This window comes from Oncorhynchus keta, chromosome 14 (assembly GCF_023373465.1).
Source record: "Oncorhynchus keta strain PuntledgeMale-10-30-2019 chromosome 14, Oket_V2, whole genome shotgun sequence".
Classification (NCBI taxonomy): Eukaryota; Metazoa; Chordata; class Actinopteri; order Salmoniformes; family Salmonidae; genus Oncorhynchus; species Oncorhynchus keta.
In genome coordinates, this window is record NC_068434.1 from 7838630 (window position 1) to 7862842 (window position 24213).

Genomic DNA, 24213 nt, shown 5'->3' on the forward strand with positions numbered 1-24213 from the left:
CTGTTTTGTTTATTGACAACCAGCCAACACAAGACAAAGAACAGACCAGAGTGTTAATCTGATACTATAAAAACTACAGGCCTTGTGAACAGCAAGCAGTGTGTCTTCTTCAAGGCTACAAATTAAATCAGTTTCTTTACATTTATCAATACTCTCCCAAATGTTCTCAAGGTAGGTTGATTAAGATGTATAGATGTTCTTCAAATGATCCAGAATTTTCACATCATAGATCTCCCACAAAATATCTGCTATAGAGGTCAACATTTTAGAGGGGTTGGGTTGAATGCGGAAGACACATTTCAGTTGAATACATTCAGTTGGACAACTGACTAGGTATCCCCCTTTCCTTTCCTTTCCCCTTACATAGGTCTCCCACAATATAGAGGTCAATATTTCACACTCCAAAATGAAAATAGAATCAGCTTGAATTCAGTTTGATGTCCTAGTATGAATCATTCTGTGATGTTTAGACTGTTCCAATAGTATCACTGCTTACATCCCTTTCCCTAGATGTACATTAGTAATGAACGTGATGAACAGTCATATCAATATGATGTATGGTATTTCATTAAATTATGTAATGTGACTGAAATTGGATTGAATGTAGCTGTAATAATTCACATTTTGTTGTACATTATCAATATTAATTCCTCTCCATCTTGGATAATGGATGATCAGGATCAATACCATAAATCTCCCACAATATATCTGTCATAGAGGTCAATATTTCACATAGTCCTCCCACTATATATCTGCTATAGAGGTCAATATTTCACATAGTCCTCCCACTATATATCTGCCATAGAGGTCAGTATTTCACATAGTCCTCCCACTATATATCTGCTATAGAGGTCAATATTTCACATAGTCCTCCCACTATATATCTGCCATAGAGGTCAATATTTCACATAGTCCTCCCACTATATATCTGCTATAGAGGTCAGTATTTCACATAGTCCTCCCACTATATATCTGCCATAGAGGTCAGTATTTCACATAGTCCTCCCACTATATATCTGCTATAGAGGTCAATATTTCACATAGTCCTCCCACTATATATCTGTCATAGAGGTCAATATTTCACACTCCAAAATGAAAATAGAATCAGCTTGAATTCAGCTTGATGTCTTATTATGAATCATTCAGTCATTCTCAGACTGCTCACATAGTAGTGACGCTGAAGACACATTTCAGTTGAATACATTCAGTTGGACAACTGACTAGGTATCCCCTTTCCTTTCCCTTCCACAATATATCTGCCATGGAGGTCAATATTTCACATAGTCCTTCAACAAGGTCAACATTTCACATAGTCCTCCCACTATATATCTGCTATAGAGGTCAACATTTCACATAGTCCTCCCACAATATATCTGCTATAGAGGTCAACATTTCACATAGTCCTCCCACTATATATCTGTCATAGAGGTCAACATTTCACATAGTCCTCCCACTATATATCTGCTATAGAGGTCAACATTTCACATAGTCCTCCCACTATATATCTGTCATAGAGGTCAACATTTCACATAGTCCTCCCACTATATATCTGCTATAGAGGTCAACATTTCACATAGTCCTCCCACTATATATCTGCTATAGAGGTCAATATTTCACATAGTCCTCCCACTATATATCTGCTATAGAGGTCAACATTTCACATAGTCCTCCCACAATATATCTGCTATAGAGGTCAATATTTCACATAGTCCTCCCACTATATATCTGCCATAGAGGTCAATATTTCACATAGTCATCCAAATATATATATCTGTCAAAAAATTAAAATAAAATCAGCTTGAATTGAGCTTGATGTCTTATTATGAAGCATTCAGTCATTCTCAGACTGCTCACATAGTAGTGCTGCTTACATCCCTTTCCCTAGATGTACATTAGTAATTAATGTGATGAACAGTCATTCCAATATGATGTATGGTATTTCATTAAATTATGTAATGAGACAGAAATTCAATGAACAATAATAACTAATGCATTCTGTTTTACATGATCATTATTCATGACTCTCCATCTTGGATAATGGATGATCAGAAGAGGGTGAGTAATTACTTATTTGTCTGTTTTGTTTATTGACAACCAATAACACAAGACAAAGAACAGACCAGAGTGTTAATCTGATACTATAAAAACTACAGGCCTTGTGAACAGCAGTGTGTCTTCTTCAAAGATACAAATTAAATCAGTTTCTTTACATTTATCAATACTCTCCCCAAATGTTCTCAAGGTAGGTTGGATTAAGATGTATAGATGTTCTTCAAATTATCCAGCATTTTCACATCATAGATCTCCCACAATATATCTGCTGTGGAGGTCAATATTTCACATAGTTCTCCCACAATATATCTGCCATAGAGGTCAATATTTCACATATCCTCCCCACAAAATATCTGTTGTTGTTACGGTTTTCTTCCGTCGAAGGAGAGTCGGACCAAAATGCAGCGTTGTTAGTTCGATACATCTTTAATAATGATGAAAAAACACCAACAATACAAAAACAACAAACAGAATGTGAAAACCTATACAGCCTATCTGGTGACAACTAACACAGAGACAGGAACAATCACCCACGAAATACTCACAGAATATGGCTGCCTAAATATGTTTCCCAATCAGAGACAACGATAATCACCTGACTCTGATTAAGAACCGCCTCAGGCAACCATAGACTTTCCTAGACAACCCTACTCAGCCACAATCCCAATACCTACTAAAACCCCAATACAAAAACACACCACAAAATAAACCCATGTCACATCCTGGCCTGACCAAATAAATAAAGAAAACACAAAATACTAACACCAAGGCGTGACAGAACCCCCCCCACTCCAAGGTGCGGACTCCCGGCCGCACACCTAAACCCATAGGGGAGGGTCCGGGTGGGCGTCTGTCCATAGTGGCGGCTCCGGCTCGGGGCGTGGACCCCACTCCAACCAAGTCTTAGTCCCCCTGTAACGCGTCCTATGATTGGCGACCTTGGCCGCCGACCTTGGCCTAATAACCCTCACCAAGGACCCCACTGGACTGAGGGGCAGCTCGGGACTGAGGGGAAGCTCGGGACTGAGGGGAAGCTCGGGACTGAGGGGAAGCTCGGGACTGAGGGGAAGCTCGGGACTGAGAGGAAGCCCAGCACTGAGAGGAAGCCCAGTACTGAGAGGAAGCTCAGGCAGGTAGTTGGCTCTGGAAAATCCTGGCTAGCTGGTGGTTCTGGCAGATCCTGGCTGACTGGCGGATCTGGAAGATCATGGCTGACTGGTGGATCCTGGCCGACTGGTGGATCCTGGCTGACTGGCGGCTCTAGCTGCTCTGGCTGCTCCATGCAGACTGACAGCCCTGGCTGATCCATGCAGACTGGCAGCTCTGTCAGCTCCATGCAGACTGGCAGCTCTGTCAGCTCCATGCAGACTGGCAGCTCTGTCAGCTCCATGCAGACTGGCAGCTCTGGCTGCTCCATGCAGACTGGCAGCTCTGGCTGCTCCATGCAGACTGGCAGCTCTGGCTGCTCCATGCAGACTGGCAGCTCTGGCTGCTCCATGCAGACTGGCAGCTCTGGCTGCTCCATGCAGACTGGCAGCTCTGGCTGCTCCATGCAGACTGGAGGCTCTGGCTGCTCCATGCAGACTGGCAGCACTGGCTGCTCCATGCAGACTGACAGCTCTGGCTGCTCCATGCAGATTGACAGCTCTGGCTGCTCCATGCAGACTGGTAGCTCTGGCTTCTCCATGCAGATTAGCAGCTCTGGCTGCGCTGAACAAGCAGGAGACTCCGGCAGCGCTGGAGAGAAGGAAGGCTCTGGCAGCGCTAAACAGGCGGGAGACTCCGGCAGCGCTGGAGAGGAGGAAGGCTCTGATAGCGCTAGACAGGCGGCGGCGCACTGAAGGCCTGGTGCGTGGTGCTGGCACTGGTGGTACTGGACCGAGGACACGCACAGGAAGCCTGGTGCGGGGAGCTGCCACCGGCGGACTGGTGTGTGGAGGTGGCACTGGATAGACCGGACCGTGCAGGCGCACTGGAGCTCTTGAGCACCGAGCCTGCCCAACCTTACCTGGCTCGATGCCCACTCTAGCCCGGCCAATGCGAAGAGCTGGTATGTGCTGCACCGGGCTCTGCACCCGCACTGGAGACACCGTGCGCTCCATAGCATAACACGGTGCCTGCCCGGTCTCTTTAGCCCCCGGTAAGCACAGGGAGTTTGCGCAGGTCTCCTCCATGGCGTAGCCCTACTCCCTGTGAGCCCCCTCCAATACATTTTTGGGGCTGACTCTCGGGCTTCCATCCGCGTCGCCGTGCTGCCTCTTCATACCAGCGCCTCTCCGCTTTCGCCGCCTCCAGTTCTTCTTTGGGGCGTCGATATTCACCAGGCTGTGCCCAGGGTCCTTTTCCGTTCAATATCTCCTCCCACGTCCAGAAGTCCTGTGATCGCTGCTCCTCACGATAAACAGGGGGAGTTGGCTCAGGTTTGAACCCTGACTCTGTCACCACGCCGCTTGGTCCTCTTGTGGTGGGTGATTCTGTTACGCTTTTCTTCCGTCGAAGGAGAGTCGGACCAAAATGCAGCGTTGTTAGTTCGATACATCTTTAATAATGATGAAAAAAACACCAACAATACAAAAACAACAAACGGAATGTGAAAACCTATACAGCCTATCTGGTGACAACTAACACAGAGACAGGAACAATCACCCACGAAACACTCAAAGAATATGGCTGCCTAAATATGGTTCCCAATCAGAGACAACGATAATCACCTACCTCTGATTAAGAACCGCCTCAGGCAACCATAGACTTTCCTAGACAACCCTACTCAGCCACAATCCCAATACCTACTAAAACCCCAATACAAAAACACACCACAAAATAAACCCATGTCACACCCTGGCCTGACCAAATAAATAAAGAAAACACAAAATACTAAGACCAAGGCGTGACAGTTGTAGAGCTCAACATTTTAGAGGGGTTGAGTTAAATGCGGAAGACACATCTCAGTTGAATACATTCAGTTGGTCAACTGACTAGGTATCCCCCTTTCCTTTCCCTTTCACAATATATCTGCCATGGAGGTCAATATTTCACATAGTCCTCCCACTATATATCTGCCATGGAGGTCAATATTTCACATAGTCCTCCCACTAAATATCTGCCATAGAGAACAACATTTCACACCCCAAATGAACATGGAATCATCTTGAATTCAGTTTAATGTCCTAGTATAAATCATTCTGTGATGTTTAGACTGTTCCAATAGTAGCACTGCTTACATCCCTTTCCCTAGATGTACATTAGTAATGAATATGATGAACAGTGATTCCAATATGATGTATGGTATTTCATTAAATTATGTAATGAGACAGAAATTCAATGAACAATAATAACTAATGCTTTCTGTTTTACATGATCATTATTCATGACTCTCCATCTTGGATAATGGATGATCAGAACCAGGTGAGTAATTACTTATTTGTCTGTTTTGTTTATTGACAACCAATAACACAAGACAAAGAACAGACCAGAGTGTTAATCTGATACTATAAAAACTATAGGCCTTGTGAACAGCAGTCTTCTTCAAGACTACAAATTAAATCAGTTTCTTTACATTTATCAAAACTCTCCCCAAATGTTCTCAAGGTAGGTTGGATTAGATGTATACAGTCTTAGGCAAAAGTTTTGAGAATTACACAAATATTTATTTCCACAAAGTTTGCTGCTTCAGTGTCTTTAGATAGTTTTGTCAGATGTTACTATGGAATTCTGAAGTATAATTACAAGCATTTTATAAGTGTCAAAGGCTTTTATAGACAATTTCATGAAGTTGATGCAAAGAGTCAATATTTGCAGTATTGACCCTTCTTTTTCAAGACCTCTGCAATCCACCCTGGCATACTGTCAATTAACTTCTGGTCCACATCCTGACTGATGGCAGCCCGTTCTTGCATAATCAATGCTTGGAGTTTGTCAGAATTTGTGGGGTTTTGTTTGTCCACCCAACTCTTGAGGATTGACCACAAGTTCTCAATGGGATTAAGGTCTGAGGAGTTTCCTGGCCATGGACCCAAAATATCGATGTTTTGTTCCACGAGCCACTTAGTTATCACTTTTGCCTTCTGGCAAGGTGCTCCATCATGCTGGAAAAGGCATTGTTCATCACCAAACTGTTCCTGGATGGTTGGGAGAAGATGCTCTCGGGGGATGTGTTGTTACCATTCTTTATTCATGGCTGTGTTCTTAGGCAAAATTGTGAGTGAGCCCACTCCCTTGGCTGAGAAGCAACCCCACACATGAATGGTCTCAGGATGTTTTACTGTTGGCATGACACAGGACTGATGGTAGCGCTCACCATGTCTTCTCTGGACAAGCTTTTTCCCGGATGCCCCAAACAATCGGAAAGGGGATTCATCAGAGAAAATGACTTTACCCCAGTCCTCAACAGTTCAATCCCTGTACCTTTTACAGAATATCAGTCTGTCCCTGATGTTTTCCCTGGAGAGAAGTGGCTTCTTTGCTGCCCTTCTTGACACCAGGCCATCCTCCAAAAGTCTTCGCCTCACTGTGTGTGCAGTTGCACTCACACCTGCCTGTTGCCATTCATGAGCAAGCTCTGTACTGGTGGTGCCCCGATCTCGCAGCTGAGTCAACTTTAGGAGATGTTCCTGGCGCTTGCTGGACTTTCTTGGGAACCCTGAAGCCTTCTTCACAACAATTGAACCGCTCTCCGTGAAATTCTTGATGATCCGATAAATGGTGTATTCAGGTGCAATCTTACTGGCAGCAATATCCTTGCCTGTGAAGCCCTTTTGTGCAAAGAAATGATGACGGCACATGTTTCTTCGCAGGTAACCATAGTTGACAATGCTTTCAAGCACCACCTTCCTTTTGAAGTTTCCAGTCTGTTATTCGAACTCAATCAGTATGACAGAGTGATCTCCAGCCTTGTCCTCGTCAACACTCACACCTCTGTTAACGAGAGAATCACTGACATGATTTCAGCTGGTCATTTTGTGACAGGGCTGAAATGCAGTATAAATGTTTTTGGGGGATTCAGTTCATTTGCATGGCAAAGAGGGACTTTGCAATGAATTGCAATTCATCTGATCACTCTTCATAACATGCTTTAGTATATGCAAATTGCCTTCATACAAACTGAGGCAGCAAACTTTGTGAAAATGAATATTTGTGTCATTCTCAAAACTTTTGGCCACGACTGTAGATGTTCTTCAAGTTAACCAGAATTTTAATATCATAGATTTCCCAGAATATATCTGCAATTGAGGTCAATATTTCACATAGCCCTCCCACAGTATATCTGCTATAGAGGTCAACATTTCACACTCCAAAATTAAAATAGAATCAGCTTGAATTTAGCTTGATGCCTTATTATGAAGCATTCTGTGATGTTTAGACTGTTCCAATAGTAGCACTGCTTACATCCCTTTCCCTAGATGTACATTAGTAATGAATGTGATGAACAGTCATATCAATGTGATGTATGGTATTTGATTGAATAATATAATGTTACTGAAAATTTGATTGATTGTAGCTGTAATAACTCATACATTTTGTTATACATTATCAATATTCATTCCTCTCAATCTTGGATAATGGATGATTAGGAGTATTACCATAGACCTCCAACAATATATCTGTCATAGAGGTCAATATTTCACATAGTCCTCCCACTATATATCTGCCATAGAGGTCAATATTTCACATAGTCCTCCCACTATATATCTGCAATAGAGGTCAATATTTCACATAGTCCTCCCACTATATATCTGCTATAGAGGTCAATATTTCACATAGTCCTCCCACAATATATCTGCTATAGAGGTCAATATTTCACATAGTCCTCCCACTATATATCTGCCATAGAGGTCAATATTTCACATAGTCCTCCCACTATATATCTGCTGTGGAGGTCAACATTTCACATAGTCCTCCCACTATATATCTGCTATAGAGGTCAATATTTCACATAGTCCTCCCACTATATATCTGTCATAGAGGTCAATATTTCACATAGTCCTCCCACTATATATCTGCCATAGAGGTCAATATTTCACATAGTCCTCCCACTATATATCTGCAATAGAGGTCAATATTTCACATAGTCCTCCCACTATATATCTGCTATAGAGGTCAATATTTCACATAGTCCTCCCACTATATATCTGCTATAGAGGTCAACATTTCACATAGTCCTCCCACTATATATCTGCCATAGAGGTCAATATTTCACATAGTCCTCCCACTATATATCTGCTATAGAGGTCAACATTTCACATAGTCCTCCCACTATATATCTGCTATAGAGGTCAATATTTCACATAGTCCTCCCACTATATATCTGCCATAGAGGTCAATATTTCACATAGTCCTCCCACTATATATCTGCTGTGGAGGTCAATATTTCACATAGTCCTCCCACTATATATCTGCCATAGAGGTCAATATTTCACATAGTCCTCCCACTATATATCTGCTGTGGAGGTCAACATTTCACATAGTTCTCCCACAATATATCTGTTGTTGTTACGGTTTTCTTCCGTCGAAGGAGAGTCGGACCAAAATGCAGCGTTGTTAGTTCGATACATCTTTAATAATGATGAAAAAAACACCAACAATACAAAAACAACAAACGGAATGTGAAAACCTATACAGCCTATCTGGTGACAACTAACACAGAGACAGGAACAATCACCCACGAAACACTCAAAGAATATGGCTGCCTAAATATGGTTCCCAATCAGAGACAACGATAATCACCTACCTCTGATTAAGAACCGCCTCAGGCAACCATAGACTTTCCTAGACAACCCTACTCAGCCACAGTCCCAATACCTACTAAAACCCCAATACAAAAACACACCACAAAATAAACCCATGTCACACCCTGGCCTGACCAAATAAATAAAGAAAACACAAAATACTAAGACCAAGGCGTGACAGTTGTAGAGCTCAACATTTTAGAGGGGTTGAGTTAAATGCGGAAGACACATCTCAGTTGAATACATTCAGTTGGTCAACTGACTAGGTATCCCCCTTTCCTTTCCCTTTCACAATATATCTGCCATGGAGGTCAATATTTCACATAGTCCTCCCACTATATATCTGCCATGGAGGTCAATATTTCACATAGTCCTCCCACTATATATCTGCCATAGAGGTCAATATTTAACATAGTCCTCCCACTATATATCTGCTATGGAGGTCAATATTTCACATAGTCCTCCCACTATATATCTGCTATAGAGGTCAATATTTCACATAGTCCTCCCACTATATATCTGCTATAGAGGTCAATATTTCACATAGTCCTCCCACTATATATCTGCTATAGAGGTCAATATTTCACATAGTCCTCCCACTATATATCTGCCATAGAGAACAACATTTCACACCCCAAAATGAACATGGAATCATCTTGAATTCAGTTTAATGTCCTAGTATAAATCATTCTGTGATGTTTAGACTGTTCCAATAGTAGCACTGCTTACATCCCTTTCCCTAGATGTACATTAGTAATGAATATGATGAACAGTGATTCCAATATGATGTATGGTATTTCATTAAATTATGTAATGAGACAGAAATTCAATGAACAATAATAACTAATGCTTTCTGTTTTACATGATCATTATTCATGACTCTCCATCTTGGATAATGGATGATCAGAACCAGGTGAGTAATTACTTATTTGTCTGTTTTGTTTATTGACAACCAATAACACAAGACAAAGAACAGACCAGAGTGTTAATCTGATACTATAAAAACTATAGGCCTTGTGAACAGCAGTGTGTCTTCTTCAAGACTACAAATTAAATCAGTTTCTTTACATTTATCAAAACTCTCCCCAAATGTTCTCAAGGTAGGTTGGATTAGATGTATACAGTCTTAGGCAAAAGTTTTGAGAATTACACAAATATTTATTTCCACAAAGTTTGCTGCTTCAGTGTCTTTAGATAGTTTTGTCAGATGTTACTATGGAATTCTGAAGTATAATTACAAGCATTTTATAAGTGTCAAAGGCTTTTATAGACAATTTCATGAAGTTGATGCAAAGAGTCAATATTTGCAGTATTGACCCTTCTTTTTCAAGACCTCTGCAATCCACCCTGGCATACTGTCAATTAACTTCTGGTCCACATCCTGACTGATGGAAGCCCATTCTTGCATAATCAATGCTTGGAGTTTGTCAGAATTTGTGGGGTTTTGTTTGTCCACCCAACTCTTGAGGATTGACCACAAGTTCTCAATGGGATTAAGGTCTGAGGAGTTTCCTGGCCATGGACCCAAAATATCGATGTTTTGTTCCACGAGCCACTTAGTTATCACTTTTGCCTTCTGGCAAGGTGCTCCATCATGCTGGAAAAGCCATTGTTCATCACCAAACTGTTCTTGGATGGTTGGGAGAAGTTGCTCTTGGAGGATGTGTTGTTACCATTCTTTATTCATGGCTGTGTTCTTAGGCAAAATTGTGAGTGAGCCCACTCCCTTGGCTGAGAAGCAACCCCACACATGAATGGTCTCAGGATGTTTTACTGTTGGCATGACACAGGACTGATGGTAGCGCTCACCATGTCTTCTCTGGACAAGCTTTTTCCCGGATGCCCCAAACAATCGGAAAGGGGATTCATCAGAGAAAATGACTTTACCCCAGTCCTCAACAGTTCAATCCCTGTACCTTTTACAGAATATCAGTCTGTCCCTGATGTTTTCCCTGGAGAGAAGTGGCTTCTTTGCTGCCCTTCTTGACACCAGGCCATCCTCCAAAAGTCTTCGCCTCACTGTGTGTGCAGTTGCACTCACACCTGCCTGTTGCCATTCATGAGCAAGCTCTGTACTGGTGGTGCCCGATCTCGCAGCTGAGTCAACTTTAGGAGATGTTCCTGGCGCTTGCTGGACTTTCTTGGGAACCCTGAAGCCTTCTTCACAACAATTGAACCGCTCTCCGTGAAATTCTTGATGATCCGATAAATGGTGTATTCAGGTGCAATCTTACTGGCAGCAATATCCTTGCCTGTGAAGCCCTTTTGTGCAAAGAAATGATGACGGCACATGTTTCTTCGCAGGTAACCATAGTTGACAATGCTTTCAAGCACCACCTTCCTTTTGAAGTTTCCAGTCTGTTATTCGAACTCAATCAGTATGACAGAGTGATCTCCAGCCTTGTCCTCGTCAACACTCACACCTCTGTTAACGAGAGAATCACTGACATGATTTCAGCTGGTCATTTTGTGACAGGGCTGAAATGCAGTATAAATGTTTTTGGGGGATTCAGTTCATTTGCATGGCAAAGAGGGACTTTGCAATGAATTGCAATTAATCTGATCACTCTTCATAACATGCTTTAGTATATGCAAATTGCCTTCATACAAACTGAGGCAGCAAACTTTGTGAAAATGAATATTTGTGTCATTCTCAAAACTTTTGGCCACGACTGTAGATGTTCTTCAAGTTAACCAGAATTTTAATATCATAGATTTCCCAGAATATATCTGCAATTGAGGTCAATATTTCACATAGCCCTCCCACAGTATATCTGCTATAGAGGTCAACATTTCACACTCCAAAATTAAAATAGAATCAGCTTGAATTTAGCTTGATGCCTTATTATGAAGCATTCTGTGATGTTTAGACTGTTCCAATAGTAGCACTGCTTACATCCCTTTCCCTAGATGTACATTAGTAATGAATGTGATGAACAGTCATATCAATGTGATGTATGGTATTTGATTGAATAATATAATGTTACTGAAAATTTGATTGATTGTAGCTGTAATAACTCATACATTTTGTTATACATTATCAATATTCATTCCTCTCAATCTTGGATAATGGATGATTAGGAGTATTACCATAGACCTCCAACAATATATCTGTCATAGAGGTCAATATTTCACATAGTCCTCCCACTATATATCTGCCATAGAGGTCAATATTTCACATAGTCCTCCCACTATATATCTGCAATAGAGGTCAATATTTCACATAGTCCTCCCACTATATATCTGCTATAGAGGTCAATATTTCACATAGTCCTCCCACAATATATCTGCCATAGAGGTCAATATTTCACATAGTCCTCCCACAATATATCTGCTATAGAGGTCAATATTTCACATAGTCCTCCCACTATATATCTGCCATAGAGGTCAGCATTTCACAAAGTCCTCCCACTATATATCTGCAATAGAGGTCAATATTTCACATAGTCCTCCCACTATATATCTGCTATAGAGGTCAATATTTCACATAGTCCTCCCACAATATATCTGCCATAGAGGTCAATATTTCACATAGTCCTCCCACAATATATCTGCTATAGAGGTCAATATTTCACATAGTCCTCCCACTATATATCTGCCATAGAGGTCAGCATTTCACAAAGTCCTCCCACTATATATCTGCAATAGAGGTCAATATTTCACATAGTCCTCCCACTATATATCTGCAATAGAGGTCAATATTTCACATAGTCCTCCCACTATATATCTGCCATAGAGGTCAATATTTCACATAGTCCTCCCACAATATATCTGCTATAGAGGTCAACATTTCACATAGTCCTCCCACTATATATCTGCTATAGAGGTCAATATTTAACATAGTCCTCCCACTACATATCTGCTATAGAGGTCAATATTTCACATAGTCCTCCCACTATATATCTGCTATAGAGGTCAACATTTCACATAGTCCTCCCACTATATATCTGCCATTGAGGTCAATATTTCACATAGTCCTCCCACTATATATCTGCTATAGAGGTCAATATTTCACATAGTCCTCCCACTATATATCTGCTATAGAGGTCAACATTTCACATAGTCCTCCCACTATATATCTGCTATAGAGGTCAACATTTCACATAGTCCTCCCACTATATATCTGCTATAGAGGTCAATATTTCACATAGTCCTCCCACTATATATCTGTCATAGAGGTCAATATTTCACATAGTCCTCCCACTATATATCTGCTATAGAGGTCAATATTTCACATAGTCCTCCCACTATATATCTGCTATAGAGGTCAATATTTCACATAGTCCTCCCACTATATATCTGCCATAGAGGTCAATATTTCACATAGTCCTCCCACTATATATCTGCTGTAGAGGTCAATATTTCACATAGTCCTCCCACTATATATCTGCTATAGAGGTCAACATTTCACATAGTCCTCCCACTATATATCTGCTATAGAGGTCAACATTTCACATAGTCCTCCCACTATATATCTGCAATAGAGGTCAATATTTCACATAGAGGTCCCACTATATATCTGCCATAGAGGTCAATATTTCACATAGTCCTCCCACTATATATCTGCAATAGAGGTCAATATTTCACATAGTCCTCCCACTATATATCTGCTATTGATGTCACTATTTCAGAGGGGTTGAGTTAAATGCAGAAGTCAGGACCAAGAGGGATGGAGGCATGGAGAGGCAGCCTTTAGTTACTATGCCCCCAGCCTGGGACCAAGAGGCATGGAGAGGCAGCCTTTAGTTATTATGCCCCCAGTCTCTGGAATAACCTGCCAGAGAAGCTGAGGATACATATTTCAAAGGGATTTTAAAACACCTTTTTAGCTTTGCTTTTCGTTAGCGTGCTTTTTTGGTCTTTTCGTTTAAAATTGCTATTCTTTTTTTTCTTGTGTAAATATTTCAGTTTTTATTTTCAGGCAATTGATTTGTTATTAATTTTTTAAAAAGTATGAAATTAAGTGTAAATAATTGGGATGTTATTTCGACAACATCCTGTGAAATTGCAGAGCGCGATATTCAAAATGACAGAAATATAAATATTTAACATTCATGAAAATACTGTATCCGATTTCAAAAAGGCTTTACGGTGAAAGCCCACCATGCGATTATCTGAGGACAGCGCCCCACATACAAAAGCATGAAAAACATATTTCAACCAGGCAGGTGCGCCATGAATGTCAGAAATTGCGATATAATAAATGCCTTACCTTTGAAGATCTTCTTCTGTTGGCACTCCAAAAGGTCCCAGTTACATCACAAATGGTCCTTTTGTGCGATAATGTTCTTATTTGTATCCATAAAACCTCAGTTTAGCTTGTGCCCATGTTCCGCTCCTCACAGTCTCTGTAGCGAGACTCTAGACATAGTCTGAGTAGAGCATTAATATACCCTGTAAAGGCACACTGGACAGGTGTAATGAAGGCATGTAAAATGACCATAACAAGCATTATAATCATCTGTAAATGAACACTGAACAGGTGTAACAGGGGGAATACACACCCTAACCCAAACTCAGTCTATACCCCCAGCCCTGTCCCCTACACACCCTAACCCAAACTCAGTCTATACCCCAAGCCCTGTCCCCTACACACCCTAACTCAAACCCAGTATTTACCCCAAGCCCTGTCCCCTACACACCCTAACCCAAACTCAGTCTTTACCCCAGCCCTGTCCCCTGTCCCCTACACACCCTAACCCAAACTCAGTCTTTACCCCCAGCCCTGTCCCCTACACACCCTAACCCAAACTCAGTCTTTACCCCCAGCCCTGTCCCCTGTCCCCTACACACCCTAACCCAAACTCAGTCTATACCCCCAGCTCTGTCCCCTGTCCCCTACACACCCTAACCCAAACTCAGTCTATACCCCCACCCCTGTCCCCTGTCCCTACACACCCTAACCCAAACTCAGCCTTTACCCCCAGCCCTGTCCCCTGCACACCCTGACCCAAACTCAATCTATACCCCCAGCCCTGTCCCCTGTCCCCTACACACCCTAACCCAAACTCAGTCTTTACCCCCAGCCCTGTCCCCTGTCCCCTACACACCCTAACCCAAACTCAGTCTATACCCCCAGCCCTGTCCCCTGTCCCCTACACACCCTAACCCAAACTCAGTCTATACCCCCAGCCCTGTCCCCTGTCCCCTACACACCCTAACCCAAACTCAGTCTTTACCCCCAGCCCTGTCCCCTGCACACCCTAACCCAAACTCAGTCTATACCCCCAGCCCTGTCCCCTACACACCCTAACCCAAACTCAGTCTATACCCCCAGCCCTGTCCCCTACACACCCTAACCCAAACCCAGTATTTACCCCCAAGCCCTGTCCCCTACACACCCTAACCCAAACTCAGTCTTTACCCCCAGCCCTGTCCCCTGTCCCCTACACACCCTAACCCAAACTCAGTCTTTACCCCCAGCCCTGTCCCCTACACACCCTAACCCAAACTCAGTCTTTACCCCCAGCCCTGTCCCCTGTCCCCTACACACCCTAACCCAAACTCAGTCTTTACCCCCAGCCCTGTCCCCTGTCCCCTACACACCCTAACCCAAACTCAGTCTTTACCCCCAGCCCTGTCCCCTGTCCCCTACACACCCTAACCCAAACTCAGTCTTTACCCCCAGCCCTGTCCCCTGCACACCCTAACCCAAACTCAGTCTATACCCCCAGCCCTGTCCCCTACACACCCTAACCCAAACTCAGTCTATACCCCCAGCCCTGTCCCCTACACACCCTAACTCAAACCCAGTATTTACCCCAAGCCCTGTCCCCTACACACCCTAACCCAAACTCAGTCTTTACCCCCAGCCCTGTCCCCTGTCCCCTACACACCCTAACCCAAACTCAGTCTTTACCCCCAGCCCTGTCCCCTACACACCCTAACCCAAACTCAGTCTTTACCCCCAGCCCTGTCCCTGTCCCCTACACACCCTAACCCAAACTCAGTCTATACCCCCAGCCCTGTCCCCTGTCCCCTACACACCCTAACCCAAACTCAGTCTATACCCCCAGCCCTGTCCCCTGTCCCCTACACACCCTAACCCAAACTCAGTCTTTACCCCCAGCCCTGTCCCCTACACACCCTAACCCAAACTCAGTCTTTACCCCCAGCCCTGTCCCCTGTCCCCTACACACCCTAACCCAAACTCAGTCTTTACCCCCAGCCCTGTCCCCTGTCCCCTACACACCCTAACCCAAACTCAGCCTTTACCCCCAGCCCTGTCCCCTGCACACCCTAACCCAAACTCAGTCTTTACCCCCAGCCCTGTCCCCTACACACCCTAACCCAAACTCAGTCTATACCCCCAGCCCTGTCCCCTACACACCCTAACTCAAACCCAGTATTTACCCCAAGCCCTGTCCCCTACACACCTAACCCAAACTCAGCCTTTACCCCCAGCCCTGTCCCCTGTCCCCTACACACCCTAACCCAAACTCAGTCTTTACCCCCAGCCCTGTCCCCTACACACCCTAACCCAAACTCAGCCTTTACCCCAGCCCTGTCCCCTGTCCCCTACACACCCTAACCCAAACTCAGTCTATACCCCAGCTCTGTCCCCTGTCCCCTACACCCTAACCCAAACTCAGTCTATACCCCCAGCCCTGTCCCCTGTCCCCTACACACCCTAACCCAAACTCAGTCTTTACCCCCCTGTAGCCCTGTCCCCTACACACCCCTAACCCAAACTCAGTCTTTACCCCCAGCTCTGTCCCCTGTCCCCTACACACCCTAACCCAAACTCAGTCTTAACCCCCAGCCCTGTCCCCTACACACCCTAACCCAAACTCAGTCTTTACCCCCAGCCCTGTCCCCTGCACACCCTAACCCAAACTCAGTCTATACCCCCAGCCCTGTCCCCTACACACCCTAACCCAAACTCAGTCTATACCCCAAGCCCTGTCCCCTACACACCCTAACTCAAACCCAGTATTTACCCCAAGCCCTGTCCCCTACACACCCTAACCCAAACTCAGTCTTTACCCCCAGCCCTGTCCCCTGTCCCCACACCCCTAACCCACACCCCCCAACCCAAACTCAGTCTTTACCCCCAGCCCTGTCCCCTACACACCCTAACCCAAACTCAGTCTTTACCCCTCAGCCCTGTCCCCTGTCCCTACACACCCTAACCCAAACTCAGTCTATACCCCCAGCCCTGTCCCCTGTCCCCTACACACCCTAACCCAAACTCAGTCTTTACCCCCAGCCCTGTCCCCTGTCCCCTACACACCCTAACCCAAACTCAGTCTATACCCCCAGCTCTGTCCCTGTCCCCTACACACCCTAACCCAAACTCAGTCTATACCCCCAGCCCTGTCCCCTGTCCCCTACACACCCTAACCCAAACTCAGTCTTTACCCCCAGCCCTGTCCCCTGCACACCCTGACCCAAACTCAATCTATACCCCCAGCCCTGTCCCCTGTCCCCTACACACCCTAACCCAAACTCAGTCTTTACCCCCAGCCCTGTCCTCTGTCCCCTCACACACCCTAACCCAAACTCAGTCTATACCCCCAGCTCTGTCCCCTGTCCCCCCACACACCCTAACCCAAACTCAGTCTATACCCCCAGCCCTGTCCCCTGTCCCCTACACACCCTAACCCAAACTCAGTCTTTACCCCAGCCCTGTCCCCTGCACACCCTAACCCAAACTCAGTCTATACCCCCAGCCCTGTCCCCTACACACCCTAACCCAAACCCAGTCTTTACCCCAAGCCCTGTCCCCTACACACCCTAACCCAAACTCAGTCTTTACCCCCAGCCCTGTCCCCTGTCCCCTACACACCCTAACCCAAACTCAGTCTTTACCCCCAGCCCTGTCCCCTACACACCCTAACCCAAACTCAGTCTTTACCCCCAGCCCTGTCCCCTGTCCCCTACACACCCTAACCCAAACTCAGTCTTTACCCCCAGCCCTGTCCCCTGTCCCCTACACACCCTAACCCAAACTCAGTCTTAACCCCCAGCCCTGTCCCCTGTCCCCTACACACCCTAACCCAAACTCAGTCTTTACCCCCAGCCCTGTCCCCTGCACCCCTAACCCAAACTCAGTCTTTACCCCCAGCCCTGTCCCCTACACACCCTAACCCAAACTCAGTCTTTACCCCCAGCCCTGTCCCCTACACACCCTAACTCAAACTCAGTCTTTACCCCCAGCCCTGTCCCCTACACACCCTAACCCAAACTCAGTCTTTACCCCCAGCCCTGTCCCCTGTCCCCTACACACCCTAACCCAAACTCAGTCTTTACCCCCAGCCCTGTCCCCTACACACCCTAACCCAAACTCAGTCTTTACCCCCAGCCCTGTCCCCTGTCCCCTACACACCCTAACCCAAACTCAGTCTATACCCCCAGCTCTGTCCCCTGTCCCCTACACACCCTAACCCAAACTCAGTCTATACCCCCAGCCCTGTCCCCTGTCCCCTACACACCCCCTAACCCAAACTCAGTCTTTACCCCCAGCCCTGTCCCCTACACACCCTAACCCAAACTCAGTCTTTACCCCCAGCCCTGTCCCCTGTCCCCTACACACCCTAACCCAAACTCAGTCTTTACCCCCAGCCCTGTCCCCTGTCCCCTACACACCCTAACCCAAACTCAGTCTTTTACCCCCAGCCCTGTCCCCTGCACACCCTAACCCAAACTCAGTCTATACCCCCAGCCCTGTCCCCTACACACCCTAACCCAAACTCAGTCTATACCCCAAGCCCTGTCCCCTACACCCTAACCCAAACCCAGTATTTACCCCAAGCCCTGTCCCCTACACACCCTAACCCAAACTCAGTCTTTACCCCCAGCCCTGTCCCCTGTCCCCTACACACCCTAACCCAAACTCAGTCTTTACCCCCAGCCCTGTCCCTACACACCCTAACCCAAACTCAGTCTTTACCCCCAGCCCTGTCCCCTGTCCCCTACACACCCTAACCCAAACTCAGTCTATACCCCCAGCTCTGTCCCCTGTCCCCTACACACCCTAACCCAAACTCAGTCTATACCCCCAGCCCTGTCCCCTGTCCCCTACACACCCTAACCCAAACTCAGTCTTTACCCCCAGCCCTGTCCCCCTACACCCCTAACCCAAACTCAGTCTTTACCCCCAGCTCTGTCCCCTGTCCCCTACACACCCTAACCCAAACTCAGTCTTAACCCCCAGCCCTGTCCCCTACACACCCTAACCCAAACTCAGTCTTTACCCCCAGCCCTGTCCCCTGCACACCCTAACCCAAACTCAGTCTATACCCCCAGCCCTGTCCCCTACACACCCTAACCCAAACTCAGTCTATACCCCAAGCCCTGTCCCCTACACACCCTAACTCAAACCAGTATTTACCCCAAGCCCTGTCCCCTACACACCCTAACCCAAACTCAGTCTTTACCCCCAGCCCTGTCCCCTGTCCCCTACACACCCTAACCCAAACTCAGTCTTTACCCCCAGCCCTGTCCCCTACACACCCTAACCCAAACTCAGTCTTTACCCCCAGCCCTGTCCCCTGTCCCCTACACACCCTAACCCAAACTCAGTCTTTACCCCCAGCCCTGTCCCCTGTCCCCTACACCCCTAACCCAAACTCAGTCTTTACCCCCAGCCCTGTCCCCTACACACCCTAACCCAAACTCAGTCTTTACCCCCAGCCCTGTCCCCTGTCCCCTACACACCCTAACCCAAACTCAGTCTTTACCCCCAGCCCTGTCCCCTGTCCCCTACACACCCTAACCCAAACTCAGTCTTTACCCCCAGCCCTGTCCCCTACACACCCTAACCCAAACTCAGTCTATACCCCCAGCCCTGTCCCCTACACACCCTAACCCAAACTCAGTCTTTACCCCCAGCCCTGTCCCCTGTCCCCTACACACCCTAACCCAAACTCAGTCTTTACCCCCAGCCCTGTCCCCTACACACCCTAACCCAAACTCAGTCTTTACCCCCAGCCCTGTCCCCTGTCCCTACACACCTAACCCAAACTCAGTCTATACCCCCAGCCCTGTCCCTGTCCCCTACACACCCTAACCCAAACTCAGTCTTTACCCCCAGCCCTGTCCCCTGTCCCCTACACACCCTAACCCAAACTCAGTCTTTACCCCCAGCCCTGTCCCCTACACACCCTAACCCAAACTCAGTCTTTACCCCCAGCCCTGTCCCCTGTCCCCTACACACCCTAACCCAAACTCAGTCTTAACCCCCAGCCCTGTCCCCTGTCCCCTACACACCCTAACCCAAACTCAGTCTTTACCCCCAGCCCTGTCCCCTACACACCCTAACCCAAACTCAGTCTAAACCCCCAGCCCTGTCCCCTACACACACTAACCCAAACTCAGTCTTTACCCCCAGCCCTGTCCCCTGTCCCCTACACACCCTAACCCAAACTCAGTCTATACCCCCAGCCCTGTCCCCTGTCCCCTACACACCCTAACCCAAACTCAGTCTTTACCCCCAGCCCTGTCCCCTACACACCCTAACCCAAACTCAGCCTTTACCCCCAGCCTCCTAAATTGTATGTCTGACTTTCTGATTTGTAAATTCACTGCAGTTCCCAACATTGACCAGCAGGTGGTGAAGATTCTCTCTTCTCAGACAGTAAATGACCACCAGTCAGCTACATTTATTTTGTTAGGAGGGGATGGAAAAGCATTGAGACTATTTGTCATGGAAGCAATTTCACTCATTTACTCATGTGAATGTGTCCAAAGAGATAAGAGAAGCTAATATTGATAGTCACTGTTAAATCTTTACAGCTCAGGATAATATGACTATAATTAAAGATCATCACTACCATCTGCTGGCTGGATCGGTCTTCTGATTTTAATTGAAACAGTTTTTAGAACTTTAGAGATGATGAACTAAAATATGATGATAGAAGACGGCACCATGCTGTATAGCAGCATAAACCCTCTAATGTTGGTCTCTAGTTAACAAGGTCACAAACCCTCTAATGTTGGTCTCTAGTTAACAAGGTCACAAACCCTCTAATGTTGGTCACTAGTTAAGAAGGTCACAAACCCTCTAATGTTGGTCACTAGTTAACAAGGTCACAAACCCTCTAATGTTGGTCTCTAGTTAACAAGGTCACAAACCCTCTAATGTTGGTCACTAGTTAACAAGGTCACAAACCCTCTAATGTTGGTCTCTAGTTAACAAGGTCACAAACCCTCTAATGTTGGTCACTAGTTAACAAGGTCATAAACCCTCTAATGTTGGTCTCTAGTTAACAAGGTCACAAACCCTCTAATGTTGGTCTCTAGTTAACAAGGTCACAAACCCTCTAATGTTGGTCTCTAGTTAACAAGGTCACAAACCCTCTAATGTTGGTCACTAGTTAAGAAGGTCACAAACCCTCTAATGTTGGTCACTAGTTAACAAGGTCACAAACCCTCTAATGTTGGTCTCTAGTTAACAAGGTCACAAACCCTCTAATGTTGGTCACTAGTTAACAAGGTCACAAACCCTCTAATGTTGGTCTCTAGTTAACAAGGTCACAAACCCTCTAATGTTGGTCTCTAGTTAACAAGGTCATAAACCCTCTAATGTTGGTCTCTAGTTAACAAGGTCATAAACCCTCTAATGTTGGTCTCTAGTTAACAAGGTCACAAACCCTCTAATGTTGGTCTCTAGTTAACAAGGTCACAAACCCTCTAATGTTGGTCACTAGTTAACAAGGTCATAAACCCTCTAATGTTGGTCTCTAGTTAACAAGGTCATAAACCCTCTAATGTTGGTCTCTAGTTAACAAGGTCATAAACCCTCTAATGTTGGTCTCTAGTTAACAAGGTCATAAACCCTCTAATGTTGGTCTCTAGTTAACAAGGTCATAAACCCTCTAATGTTGGTCTCTAGTTAACAAGGTCATAAACCCTCTAATGTTGGTCTCTAGTTAACAAGGTCATAAACCCTCTAATGTTGGTCTCTAGTTAACAAGGTCATAAACCCTCTAATGTTGGTCTCTAGTTAACAAGGTCATAAACCCTCTAATGTTGGTCTCTAGTTAACAAGGTCATAAACCCTCTAATGTTGGTCTCTAGTTAACAAGGTCATAAACCCTCTAATGTTGGTCTCTAGTTAACAAGGTCATAAACCCTCTAATGTTGGTCTCTAGTTAACAAGGTCATAAACCCTCTAATGTTGGTCTCTAGTTAACAAGGTCACAAACCCTCTAATGTTGGTCTCTAGTTAACAAGGTCACAAACCTCTAATGTTGGTCACTAGTTAACAAGGTCATAAACCCTCTAATGTTGGTCTCTAGTTAACAAGGTCATAAACCCTCTAATGTTGGTCTCTAGTTAACAAGGTCACAAACCCTCTAATGTTGGTCTCTAGTTAACAAGGTCACAAACCCTCTAATGTTGGTCTCTAGTTAACAAGGTCATAAACCCTCTAATGTTGGTCTCTAGTTAACAAGGTCACAAACCCTCTAATGTTGGTCACTAGTTAACAAGGTCACAAACCCTCTAATGTTGGTCACTAGTTAACAAGGTCACAAACCCTCTAATGTTGGTCTCTAGTTAACAAGGTCACAAACCCTCTAATGTTGGTCACTAGTTAACAAGGTCACAAACCCTCTAATGTTGGTCTCTAGTTAACAAGGTCACAAACCCTCTAATGTTGGTCTCTAGTTAACAAGGTCACAAACCCTCTAATGTTGGTCACTAGTTAACAAGGTCATAAACCCTCTAATGTTGGTCACTAGTTAACAAGGTCACAAACCCTCTAATGTTGGTCACTAGTTAACAAGGTCACAAACCCTCTAATGTTGGTCTCTAGTTAACAAGGTCACAAACCCTCTAATGTTGGTCTCTAGTTAACAAGGTCACAAACCCTCTAATGTTGGTCACTAGTTAACAAGGTCACAAACCCTCTAATGTTGGTCTCTAGTTAACAAGGTCATAAACCCTCTAATGTTGGTCTCTAGTTAACAAGGTCACAAACCCTCTAATGTTGGTCACTAGTTAACAAGGTCACAAACCCTCTAATGTTGGTCACTAGTTAACAAGGTCACAAACCCTCTAATGTTGGTCTCTAGTTAACAAGGTCACAAACCCTCTAATGTTGGTCACTAGTTAACAAGGTCACAAACCCTCTAATGTTGGTCACTAGTTAACAAGGTCACAAACCCTCTAATGTTGGTCTCTAGTTAACAAGGTCACAAACCCTCTAATGTTGGTCACTAGTTAACAAGGTCACAAACCCTCTAATGTTGGTCTCTAGTTAACAAGGTCACAAACCCTCTAATGTTGGTCACTAGTTAACAAGGTCACAAACCCTCTAATGTTGGTCACTAGTTAACAAGGTCACAAACCCTCTAATGTTGGTCTCTAGTTAACAAGGTCACAAACCCTCTAATGTTGGTCTCTAGTTAACAAGGTCATAAACCCTCTAATGTTGGTCTCTAGTTAACAAGGTCACAAACCCTCTAATGTTGGTCTCTAGTTAACAAGGTCATAAACCCTCTAATGTTGGTCACTAGTTAACAAGGTCACAAACCCTCTAATGTTGGTCACTAGTTAACAAGGTCACAAACCCTCTAATGTTTGTCACTAGTTAACAAGGTCACAAACCCTCTAATGTTGGTCTCTAGTTAACAAGGTCACAAACCCTCTAATGTTGGTCTCTAGTTAACAAGGTCATAAACCCTCTAATGTTGGTCTCTAGTTAACAAGGTCACAAACCCTCTAATGTTGGTCACTAGTTAACAAGGTCACAAACCCTCTAATGTTGGTCTCTAGTTAACAAGGTCATAAACCCTCTAATGTTGGTCTCTAGTTAACAAGGTCATAAACCCTCTAATGTTGGTCTCTAGTTAACAAGGTCACAAACCCTCTAATGTTGGTCACTAGTTAACAAGGTCACAAACCCTCTAATGTTGGTCTCTAGTTAACAAGGTCATAAACCCTCTAATGTTGGTCTCTAGTTAACAAGGTCATAAACCCTCTAACGTTGGTCTCTAGTTAACAAGGTCACAAACCCTCTAATGTTGGTCTCTAGTTAACAAGGTCATAAACCCTCTAATGTTGGTCTCTAGTTAACAAGGTCACAAACCCTCTAATGTTGGTCACTAGTTAACAAGGTCACAAACCCTCTAATGTTGGTCACTAGTTAACAAGGTCACAAACCCTCTAATGTTGGTCTCTAGTTAACAAGGTCACAAACCCTCTAATGTTGGTCACTAGTTAACAAGGTCACAAACCCTCTAATGTTGGTCACTAGTTAACAAGGTCACAAACCCTCTAATGTTGGTCTCTAGTTAACAAGGTCACAAACCCTCTAATGTTGGTCACTAGTTAACAAGGTCACAAACCCTCTAATGTTGGTCACTAGTTAACAAGGTCACAAACCCTCTAATGTTGGTCTCTAGTTAACAAGGTCACAAACCCTCTAATGTTGGTCACTAGTTAACAAGGTCACAAACCCTCTAATGTTGGTCACTAGTTAACAAGGTCA

At 44.9% G+C, this 24213-nt stretch overlaps 1 protein-coding gene and 1 long non-coding RNA gene across 2 annotated transcripts in view; one reads left to right on the forward strand and one right to left on the reverse strand.

Moving 5' to 3' along the window:
• LOC127907163 (histone-lysine N-methyltransferase, H3 lysine-79 specific-like) overlaps positions 1-24213 on the reverse strand; it is a 233665-nt gene that overhangs the window by 45942 nt on the left and 163510 nt on the right. The window lies entirely within an intron of this gene.
• LOC127907165 (uncharacterized) overlaps positions 705-24213 on the forward strand; it is a 43313-nt gene continuing 19804 nt past the window's right edge. Inside the window, exons 1-5 of the long non-coding RNA XR_008063564.1 lie at positions 705-1071; positions 1517-2328; positions 4955-5075; positions 8192-8323; positions 12692-13219. This is a non-coding gene — a long non-coding RNA (uncharacterized LOC127907165). The remainder of the gene's footprint in view (positions 1072-1516; positions 2329-4954; positions 5076-8191; positions 8324-12691; positions 13220-24213) is intronic.